The sequence below is a fragment of the Zalophus californianus genome, chromosome 13, assembly GCF_009762305.2.
Source record: "Zalophus californianus isolate mZalCal1 chromosome 13, mZalCal1.pri.v2, whole genome shotgun sequence".
Lineage (NCBI taxonomy): Eukaryota > Metazoa > Chordata > Mammalia > Carnivora > Otariidae > Zalophus > Zalophus californianus.
The window spans coordinates 28,384,951-28,397,476 of record NC_045607.1 but is presented as its reverse complement, the minus strand read 5'-3'; the positions used below and the strand labels follow the sequence as shown (position 1 = coordinate 28,397,476).

General features: G+C 38.9%; 1 pseudogene; it reads right to left on the bottom strand.

Moving 5' to 3' along the window:
• Positions 1-3,507: 3,507 nt before the first annotated feature.
• On the bottom strand, positions 3,508-3,625 carry LOC113935217 (annotated as a pseudogene).
• Positions 3,626-12,526: the final 8,901 nt, after the last annotated feature.

Sequence of the window (12,526 nt, the reverse complement as noted above, 5' to 3'; positions counted from 1 at the left end):
TGTGAGGCTCTTATACTATTCAGTCAATTTACTACATCTGCTCATATCCTGAGTATTTTCTTTCTCCCGCATTTCTAACTTACAGTGGAATCTATTGGTGTGATTCACTAAAGCATCCAAGTTTCATGTGTTCTATCAAAAAAGATCAATTATGGAGTATAGTATTAAATGTAATTAAGTTGTTTCTTTGTAGGACACTATATGTAAAAATATAATTAAGGAGAAAATGTCATTTGTAATCCATATGCCCCTATTTAGAATTAAGAAAATCAAGCTGTTCCTTGTATTGGGAATAACTTGAAAATAATTTGTGTTGAGGAAAAAATAACACCAAGAATTACCCTTATGTAGTATTCACCAACATTGGAATGCATAGTCAATTTTTTAAAATTCTGATGAATAGAATACTACATGACTTTCAAGGCTAGACTCTGGAAATTTTCTGCCTGGCTTTCTCTTTCTCTCAGACATGAACCCTTGCAGCTCTGAGTTGCCATGGAAGAGCCCAGCTAGCCATGACACTGTGCTGGAGAGACTCCGAGGGAGACTACATAGAGACAGAGCAAGATGCCCAAGGAGCTCTAGCTGTGAGGGGTGGGAGTGACATAGAGACCCCACATAACCATCTCCTTGTCCAAAAACATGCATTATCTAAGATGGGACAGTATATGCCAATGTTTATTGAATCCATTGATTTCCTACCTATTTCTGCTGATTTGCCTGATCAAAATATATTCAATAATGATCTGGGACCAATCTCTGGAAAACTTGAAGTGGGAGATTAAAAAAAAAAAAAGTGAAGACTTGCAAAGCCTAGGCAGTGTATTTATTTTGCTTCAAAAAATAAAGGAAAAATAATGCAATGAACAGAACAAAGATTTTCTGAGGCTTTGTAACTTTTACTTACAACAGAGCCCTCTTCTTTTCTGGAAGAGAAGAAAACATGACAGAGAGGAGGTATAAATCCAATGGAAATAATAATGTATAGTTGCAGAGCACTTTCATAGATATTCTTTTATTGAAACTCCACAGCAGTTCTCTATAGGATTAAACAAAAGTTTTATTTCCACTCTAGAGAAGGAACTGAGGTTTCAGAGAAGCAAAGAGTAGCTCTGTTCAAGAAACACTTCCTCTACAACTACCCTAAGTCAACTCTCTTTCATGAGTGTTTATAGGACTATGTTCCTCTCCTTCACAGGGTTACAACATTTACGACTTGCATTTGTGTGATTCGTTAAATATTAGATTTGTCTTCTCCACAAGATTGTACATTTCATTGGCACCTCTTTTTGCTAACATTGTAATCTTCAGCACTTCCCTCATGTCTAGTTTCTTAGTAGTATTCAATAATATTTTATGAATGAATTAACAAAGTCATACTCTCCAACACCGAGGGAAATAATATCCAAAAAACACCAAACTATTGAAGCGAATCTGAACTTCTAAATCTCTAGCTTTTCAAGTGTTTTAAAAAGACTTTATGTCAGGGCTATTTTTGGTGAAAAATCATGCACTCTCACAAGATATTTATTTTTTTAACTTTTTTTTAATTTAAATTCAATTAATTAACATATCATGTATTATTAGTTTCAGAGGTAGAGTTCAGTGATTCATCAGTCTTATATAACACCCAATGCTCACTAAATCACATGCCTTCCTTAATGCCTGTCACCCAGTTACCCCATCCCCCACCCCCCCCCTCCATCAACCCTCAGTTTGTTTCCCATGGTTAAGAATCTCTTATGGTTTGTCTCCTCTCTGATTTCGTCTTGTTTCATTTTTCCTCCCTTCCCCTATGATCCTCTGTCTTGTTTCTTAAATTCCTCATATCAGTGAGATCATATGATAATTGTCTTTCTCTAATTGACTTATTTCGCTTAGCATCATACCCTCTAGTCCATCTACATCATTGCAAATGGCAAGATTTCATTTTTGATGGCTGCGTAATATTCCATTTGTGTGTGTGTGTGTGTGTGTGTGTGTGTGTGTGTGTGTGTGTGTGTGTGTACACCACATCTTCTTTATCCATTCTCCTGTTGATGGACTTCTGGGCTCTTTCCATAGTTTGGCTATTGTGGACATTGCTGCTATGAACATTGGCATGCAGGTGCCCCTTCAGATCACTACTTTTGCATCTTTTGGGTAAATACCCTGTAGTGTAATTCCTGGGTCATAGGGTAGCTCTATTTTCAACTTTTTGAGGAACCTCCATCCTGTTTTCCAGAGTGGCTGCACCAGCTTACATTCCCACCAACAGTGTAGAAGGGTTCCCCTTTCTCCACAGCCTCACCAACATCTGTCATTTCCTGACTTGTTAATCTTAGGGTTTTCACAAGATATATAAAATGCTCTTCTGCTGAGCCATGATTCAGATTTTTAAACTCAGTCATTAGAGGGAAATAATCGCTAACAAATTATAAAAGTGTAGGTTTGCTTCAAAGGAAGTTTTTTCATTTATTCATGCATTCAATTATTTATGTATTCTTTTCAACAGGCACTTTTTAGTGTCTCCTATGTATTTAAAACCACATTAGGTGCTATAGGGAATGGAAAATAAAATATAATATAATCCCTATCTCAGGACCCTTATAATCTATTTTAAGAGACTAGAAAATCATATGTCACCTTTTGAAATCAAAGATGATTAACCAATAATTAAGTTCCAAAAGTATTGTGCAGGGAATTCATCCTCATAGACATTTATTGGAGACTGAAGTTGTTAGATGTCATTTCATGGAAAAGACCAAAGAGAAACAGAAAAGATTATGGACTGATTGTGGAAACTGCAAGGATGGCTGGAACAACTAAAGGGTGTGTGGCAGGGCAGCTGAGAGGGGGAATGAGCTGGTAGTGATGAAGCAGTAGGCAAAGGCAAGATCATGAAGGCCCTGACGTTCTCCTAATCCCAAAATCTGTTGGAAACCATGGCATAATTTTCCATGGTAGAAAGGGACAGGGCAGCAATGGCTTATACAAGGCAAAGAGATAAGCTATGAGTATTCTAGATAATCTAGATATGAAACATCAGAATATAGAAGAAAAAATTTTTTGTAATTGATTGAATACCATGAGGTGGAGGAGGTTGAATAAGATGTGGAAATAGAGTATCAGTTGTAGGATTCTTTTTTCAGAGATTGGGAAGAAGATGGCACCATTTACAGGAAAAGAAAAAAGAACTACTGAGCGTAACACATTTATGGCTAATCCAAGATTATTTGACTATATCAGGGCTTTCAATACATTGACCCTCCCAATTTTTTCATTATTCATTCCCCCAATCCATGTTCTCGCTTTTTACCCAGCTCAGACTCCATGCCTAGAATTAAAATAACCCTCTTGCATATACCCACATTTCCTTTCTCCCCCTCTCCCTCTGAAGAACTTATATGGTAAAACCCCTTCTCCTATTAATCACAACCTTCCACCTACTTCTTCCTCTGTACTTGAGCAGCTAAATGTATTGGGAGAAAAAGCATAAACATGCTCATTTGTCACACTATTTGTTAAAGCCTCAGCACCTGGTATTCCCAGATAGTCTCCCATCCAAGTACTAACCAGGCCAGATCCTGCTTAGCTTCCAAGATCAGACAAGATTTGGCGCATTCAAGGTGGTACGGCCATAGACTCATCTGTCACACTTTAAAGTCAAAATCACAAATGCATAGCAGATTTTTACCATTGCTGGACAACCCTACAACATATCCCTAATTTATGTACTCCCCATTTCCCATTATTCCCTCCTCTCTGCTCAAAATTTCAAAGCCCTTTCCTCTTCCCACTTTTAGCTGATGCCCTTATTTCTCACTTCATTGATAACAAACACATATGGCAAAAACTGCATAGAGTCAAATTAACTTTGAAAATTTCTTGGAAAGTTGCACCCTGGAGACTGACACATCCTTACTTAGGAAGTCTAATATGACCAGTTTTTGCCCTGGCATTGAAACTTTCCTTAGGTTAGTATCAGCTACAATATATAGACTACATTCGTGTTCATATTTTACCAATGTCTTTAGACATTATAATCCTACTTTCTACAGCTAGATGCTCACACTGTGAGAGCTGTTTGAGAAGTGACGTTGGCTGGGGAAGGAACATATTCACCTCTCCCATCTCACTCTCACTCTGGGGCATAGGCCCGCTGAATGAAATGGAAGGAAAATGTTTCTATAAATTTATATTCCTATAGCTTTTTAATCTCTCTTTTTTGGTGAGTGGAAGCTGATGAGTGTGAAATGTTAATTCACATTGTATTCACAGATGTATGATGTGACCCTGCTGAAAAACAGGATGCATTTTCTGCTTCTTGTCAAATGTAGCCATCTATTTAAAATGCTTAGCACAGTGCCTGGCATATAGTAAACAATAAGTGTAAGCTATTAGTAGTAGTAGTGTTAATATTCCAGAGTTTATGTTACAACTAAATGGAGAGGACATATGAATATAAAGATAAATGGTGGCATACGAGAAATACTATTACAGGTGCTTTAGAGCAGAGAGAGATCACCGTCAGATAAATCCTCAATGATTAGATTTAAAATGGTTTGTATAAAAATGCATGAGATTATAACAAGAAGAAAGCTAGCAGCTGTGAACCAACAGTTGAGATTAGATGCAGGACAACACTGGAGATCATTTCCAGACCATTTCCAGAAAAAATAAGCCACAAAATCAAAGTTTGCACACATATGCTTTATGGGTTTCAAGAAATATTTGCCTTCATTATCTGTCTCATTTAATCCTCATGGAACTTAGTTGATGGAAGGGAAGGTATTCCTGTCCTCATTTTACTAATGAAGAAACCGTCCCTTGGAGCTCTGCAACTTGCCTCAACCTCCCTCCACTCGGTGGCAGAGCCTGCCTGAGAGCTGCATTGGGTTCTCGGACTCTAAATCCAGCACATTTTCCATCGTATTCCTCCTTTTCCACCTGCAACGATAATTCAAAGAGAAGAGCATGTGCTCTGTTAAGTGCCAAGTTTGATATATTGCTGAAAGTACTTCAGTGTGTTGACAAAGTCCATTTAAAAAGAACAAGAGAATCTTTAAAAGTTGTGCAATCATCAATACTGTTACTCCATTAACTAGACATGCTGGTATCATCTTAATTTAAATATTTGTAAGCAGAAAAGAGATGCTCATTTTTATTCACAATGCCTTTGCTATCCCATCTGGCACAAGCAATTTCCTTTTTGTGTGCCTTTAAACTGTGTTATAAAGAAATTAATTTTACCCTGAGGGCTTTCACTATGAATCTCACAACTTTCATTCTGGTTATTTCTCAGTTTCATCATCAGTAACAAATTGTTCTTGTGGGGGGAATTGTACCTGTCAATTGTTCTAGTTTAGCCCATCAAATTTTTCATCAGGTGTTGCCACTAACAAATGCCTTTGTTTTCTTTCCAAAGTTGTTGGCAGCTATTATAATTATTTTATCAGAAAAACACAATTTACATTGGTATATATTTATTAATTGGAAAATTACCTTCCAAATTAGTTCATAATGACAGTGATTATGTTTACTATCACTTAGACAAGTGGTAAATAAAAGAGTCAATTCAAATAAAGTATGTGATTAATAATTAAAAATACAAATGGGTGTCTTGTCATTGTTTCACTGTACTTCTTGCCGAGTTTGTCTCAATAATTTCAGTAGGTGATTAGAAAAATCCAATGATGAGTAACCTCAGCTTCCTAAAGGTCAGTGGCCTTTGGGAGATGAAAGACAAAAGAGAGGCGCACCTGGGTGGCTCAGTCGGTTAAGCACCTGCCTTCGGCTCAGGTCATGATCCCAGGGTCCTGGGATTGAGCCCCACATTGGGCTCCCTGCTCTGCGGGAAGCCTGCTTCTCCCTTTCCCACTCCCCCTGCTTGTGTTCCCTCTCTTGTTGTGTCTCTCTCTGTCAAATAAATAAATAAAATCTTTAAAAAAAAAAAAAAAAGAAAGACAAAAGAGAGAAAAATGCTATTACTTTTTTAAAAAATATTTATTTTATTTGAGAGAGGGAGAGAGCACTCAGAGAGAGGGGCAGAGAGAGTCCTAAGCAAACTCCCCGCTGAGCGTGAAGCCTGATGAGGGAGCCGATCTCATGACCCTGAGATCAGGACCTGAACTAAAATCAAGAGTCAGATGCTTAACCAACTGCGCCACCCAGACACCCCGAAAAATGCTATTACTTTTATTAATTCTTTCTTGATTCACTTCTCTAAGTTGGACTTGGCTTTGTCATCAGGGCCATAAAGATAGACATGGCATAACTCCTGACATCAAAGAGGTCAGTCTAAAAATGTCACAGTGTCAACAGCCATCAATTACCCAACATTTCTACATAATGGGCAGAGGTCCAGGTTTTTTCACAAGGTACATAAATATTTTGTCATTTAAATATATTAACCTTGGAAGGAAAACACACTGTAAGGAATGTGAAATTCGCAGAGCTTACTTCCTAAAGGCTCTCAACCTAGGCAATAGGAGGATTCAGGCTGTGAACCTCAGTCTCCTTCTCTGTCTCTGTCTGTGTCTGTCTCTTTCTCCTTCTTGAACGACCATGAGATAAGAGCCATAATAGTGATGGAACCACCAGGCTATACAAACATAGAAAAGTCTCTGCCTTACTTTTCTTGGTCCCTGCTCCTCAGAAAGACCTAACCCTGAATGTTAGTCAAAGAAAACCCCATATACATTGAACTAGCCATTTTTCTAACATGCACTGTCATTAGAATACCCTGGAGACAATGTCTGTATCTGCAGCATCCCTCTCCACCAATCACCAAGTATTGCTGGGGTTTTTGGTCAGAGCTTCCAGGTGTCATCATGCTCTCTGTCTAAGCCTAGAGCCATGACCACTCAAACTCCCACCGTGGTATCATATCCCATCCTAACTTCAGATAAACAGATATTTCTGAGCCCAAACTGTGTGCCAGGAACTGAACTAGGAGATAGAGATAAATGAAAGATTAACACATGATGTCTGCCCTCAGAAATTCTAAAGGAGGATCCACTATAAACTCATTTTGATGAGGATGAAGAGTACAGGTGAAATTTATTCAGAGATAAACAGCAAAAAAAAATTATTTTTCTTATTAGAAATGTCCAAAGACTAAACATGCTCAGATGTTCTTCCTTGGGGGTGCTTGGCTGGCCCAGTGAGTAGAGCATGAGACTATTGACCTCAGGGTTGTGAGTTCAAGCCCCATGTTGGGTGTAAAGACTACTTAAAAATAAAATCAACAAAGAAAAAAGGAGGGGCGCCTGGGTGGCTCAGTCGTTAAGCGTCTGCCTTTGGCTCAGGTCATGATCCCAGGGTCCTGGGATAGAGCCATACATCGGGCTCCCTGCTCGGCGGGAAGCCTGCTTCTCCCCCTCCCACTCCCCCTGCCTGTGTTCTCTCTCTCACTGTGTCTCTCTCTGTCAAATAAATAAAAATCTTTAAAAAGAAAAGAAAAAAAGAGTATTCTACCTTGGTTGTCAATGGTGGGGGGAGATCTTGGTGGGAGAAGGATCTAAGTAAAGAACATTTAAACATTTAAAACAATTCCTAAAAATATTTATCAAAAATCAAACTAAAGAGGTGTTAAAAGTACAGACTGAGGTGGACAGATTAGATTTATTTATTTTTTTTATTATGTTATGTTAATCACTATACACTACATCATTGGTTTTTGATGCAGTGTTCCATGATTCATTGTTTGCATATAACACCCAGTGCTCCATTCAGTACGTGCCCTCTTTAATACCCCTCACCAGGCTAACCCATCCTCCCACCCCCCTCCCCTATAGAACCCTCAGTTTGTTTCTCAGAGTCCATAGTCTCTCATGGTTCGTCTCCTCCTCTGATTTCCCCTCCTTCATTTTTCCCTTCCTACTATCTTCTTTTTTTTTAACATATAATGTATTATTTCAGAAGTACAGGTCTATGATTCAACAGTCTTACACAATTCACAGCGCTCACCATAGCACATACCCTCCCCAGTGTCTACCACCCAGCCACCCCATCCCTCCCACCCCCACCACTCCAGCAACCCTCAGTTTGTTTCCTGAGATTAAGAATTCCTCATATCAGTGAGATCATATGATACATGTCTTTCTCTGATTGACTTATTTCGCTCAGCATAATACCCTCCAGTTCCATCCACGTTGTTGCAAATGGCAAGATTTCATTCCTTTTGATGGCTGCATAATATTCCATTGTGTGTGTGTGTGTGTGTGTGTGTGTGTGTGTGTGTGTGTGTGTGTGTCACATCTTTATCCATTCATCAGACAGGTTAGATTTAAAGCCTAGTTTATTACTTCTCTTAGACTCAGTTTCCTCATCTGAAAAAATGTTAGTAATGACATCTACTTTTTTTGTTGTATATATGATGCTAGAATGAGATAATGTGTGTCAGTGCTTAGCACTTATCTAGCACTTATTATTAAGGCAGACTGTGTACATATAACATAGAATTAGTATTTAAATTTTCAGGACACATGTAATTTACCTTCAGAGATTCTGGCTCATGTTATAAGATATAGACTATCAGGTTATAGGATATAGGATATCAGACAGTTTTGACAATTATTTTAGATGAGTATGTCCAATATTTATGTGTATGGAAGGGAATAGAACATCAGAAATGCTAGCTCATGTAATCCTATGATCGATGAAATATCAGATAATACTGATTTTTTTTTTATCATAGGGTTGTTATGAATGCTTTAAGCTGGAAGACCTCACATACTCAATATAAACCTGGATTTATACATCCTAGACCAGTATGTTCTTACACACTGACAAGAGTGGATCATAGTTACTGTGTAAATGCCTATGGCACCACCGTATTGTGATTTCTCACAGCAGGTACTGTGACTTCTGTCCTTGAATCTTGAGTGCCTGACATGTAGCAGGTACTTAATAAGTGCTGGTTGAAGGGAAACTAATAACTTTTACCCATTTAAACATTATAAATTTCATTTTTTATGATAGGTACATACATGACATAATTTCGGTTTCTAATCACAGTGTAATAGAATTATTGAGAAAATCACACAACTGGGGAAATTGATGTAATTAGTGTCACTTTAAATTCATGAACACCGTGATCACCAGCCTTTAATAGATATTCGCTTATGCCATGCAATGTTGCTCTGTTTCTCCAGGAAGCTTATTTTTCTATTCTTTACTCAGATAATTACTTTTTTTTAAGATTTTTTTTTTTTTGACAGAGAGAGACACAGTGAGAGAGGGAACACAAGCAAGAGAAGTGGGAGAGGGAGAAGCAGGCTTCCTGCAGAGCAGGGAGCCCCATGTGGGGCTCGATCCCAGGACCCTGGGATCATGACCTGAGCCGAAGGCAGACGCTCAATGACTGAGCCACCCAGGCGCCCCTCAGATAATTACTTTTTATTACTTTGCACACCGCCCCACACCATTTTATTATGCTGACCTTGTCTCATAGTTCACAGATAAAACAGAAGCCATGATATGGGAAGAATTCCCTCTGCCTGTCACTAAGTCAGCAAACCTGCCTGATCTGTACTTGCTTTTTCTACATTTCAGATGCAAAAGGAGAAGCTCCCCACACCAGCTGAAGTCATTCCCTCACTCCATGTCTCTTTGCCACTCACCTTTATTTTTTTTTATTTTATTACGTTAGTCACCATATAGTTCATCATTAGTTTTTGATGTAGTGATCCATGATTCATTGTTTGCGTATAACACTCAGTGCTCCATGCAGTATGTGCCCTCCTTAATACCCATCACCAGGCTAACCAACCCCACCCCCACCCCTCTCCCCTCTAAAACCCTCAGTTTATTGGGAGTCCAGTCTCTCATGGTTCATCTCTCCCTCCGATGCCCCCCCTTCATTTTTCCCTTCCTTCTCCTAATGTCCTCCCTGCTATTTCTTATGTTCCACAAATAAGTGAAACCATATGATAATTGACTTTCTCTGCTTGAGTCATTCACTTAGCATCATCTCCTCCAGTCCCATCCATGTTGATGTAAAAGTTGGGTATTCATCCTTTCTGATGGCTGAGTCATATTCCATTGTATATATGGACCACATCTTCTTTATCCATTCGTCTGTTGAAGGGCATCTCGGCTCCTTCCACAGTTTGGCTATTGCGGACATTGCTGCTATGAACACTGGGGTGCATAGGGCCCTTGTTTTCACTACATCTGTGTCTTTGGGGTAAATACCCAGTAGTGCAATTGTTGGGTCATGGGGTAGCTCTATTTTTAATTTTTTGAGGAAGCTCCACACTGTTTTCCAAAGTGGCTGTACCAACTTGCATTCCCACCAACAGTGTAAGAGGGTTCCCCTTTCTCCACAACCTCTCCAACATTTGTTGTTTCTTGCCTCGTCGATTTTTGCCATTCTAACTGGTGTAAGGTGGTATCTCAATGTGGTTTTGATTTGAATTTCCCTGATGGCTAATGATGATGAACATTTTTTTATGTGTCTGTTAGCCATTTGTATGTCTTCTTTGGAGCAGTGTCTGTTCATGTCTTCTGCCCATTTTTTGACTTGATTATTTGTTTTTTGTGTGTTGAGTTTGAGAAGTTCTTTATAGATCTTGGATACAAGCCCTTTATCTGTAGTGTCATTTGCAAATATCTTCTCCCATTCTGTGGGTTGCCTCTTTGTTTTGTTGACTGTTTTCCTTTGCTGTGCAGAAGCTTTTTATCTTGATGAAGTCCCAAAAGTTCATTTTCGCTTTTGTTTAACTTGCCTTTGGAGATGTATCTTGAAAGAAGTTGCTGTGGCCAATGTCGAAGAGGTTACTGCCTATATTCTCCTCTAGGATTTTGATGGATTCACCTTTGAAGGGTTTTGCTTCTTGATTATTTCCCCTGTCTTCTGCATCATCTGTCTCTCTGTAATGAATTATTCCTGCTGGCATGCAAAGACTGTGCACCATCACACATATTTAGACAATATTTCCTTACATCTTCTTTACGCATTCTCCATTTTTCTGCTCCCTTTCATAGCCAAACTTCTTGCAAGAGTTGTCAACACAAACTGTCTATACATCTTCTCCCAGCCGCTCACTCTTCAATTCCCTGCTGTTTAGCTTCTGCTCCCACCATTTCTCTAAAATTATTCTTGTCAAGGTCTCCAGGGACCCTCATGCTTTCCACTCTCACTGGACCTTCAACCGTGGACTGACTATTCCCTCACAAATTGCTCTTCTTTCTTAGAATCTGCAATACCACCTTGCTCTAACTTTTCTACTCGTTCTGTATACTCCTCAGTCTCCTTGATCGTCTTCCACTCTACAACCCCTTCTTTTCTCTCTACTCTCTTTCACTGGGTGATCTCACTCATTCCTATGTGCCAATTCCACAGTGTATATCTGTGGCCCAAACCTTTCTTCTCATCTGCAACCCCACAAAGCTAAATCCACTTAACACATAAACAATAAAATACATGTTTTTCCTTTTAAGATTTCTTTTTCCCTCTACTTTTCCTATTTCAGTAGATGGCATGACAACCTACTCAAACGCCCAAGCCATAAATCTAAACATCATGTTTAATGCCGTCTTTTTGTTTATCTTCTACATTCTATCTATCAACAATTTATATACCTTGAAAATGTATCCTTTCCTTTCCTTCTTTCTTGTTACCATCTGGCACCACATCACTAACATCTACCTCCCACCCCTGCAAATGTAACACTTCCCCTACAGGGACACTACACTTTCTTATTTTTCCCCTAATTCCCAAGGCATTCTTTACACATTGGACAGTCATCTTTTGTAAAAACCCAATCAGATTATGAGACTCCTCTGCTTTGAACCCTTCTACATAATTCCACATTATTTATAATGAATATAAATTGCTTTTGATAGCCTACAAGGAACACTATGATCTTGTTTCCATCTCCGGCTCACCTCTGGCCGTGTCCTGCCTTACCTCCTATACTTGAAGCACATAGGCCTTCTCTCAATTCATGAAACCACTAAGCTCATTCCTGCTATAGGGCCTTTCTCTCCCTGGCATGTTCTCCTTCTTGTTCTTTATGTAGTTAAATGCTTCACATCCTCAATACTGCTTTCTCAGAAGGAAACTTTAAGCATTAACTGCCCATCTTCCTAAGTAGCATTACCCACTTCCCATTATTCATCATAAAAACACCCTTCAAAGCAACTTTTTCATTTGTCATATTCATTGGTCAAATTCATCAGTGGACTTCCATGTTGCCAATCCAGTGATCATTTCTTAATATTTTTCTTGCTCATTCTATTGACAGCGTTTGACACAGCTTGGCAGTCCTGCTTCCTTTAAATATCTTACTTCGCTTTCAGGCAGTGGTATCCTGGAGCTTGCTTTGCAAGAGAGAGCTGTTAATTTTTTGGACTCTTGCAAGCCTATTGTTGAACAATAATACATAGCATAAAGTTGGTTATGGTAGAAGCACTTATACCACAGAAATTGGCAAGCACTAAAAATCAGGGCTTTTATTTTTAGAAGGCCATTTGGTAAACATTTATCATCACACTATTGAATCTGGGACATTGCTCTTTTAGTTCTTCTCCTGCCTTG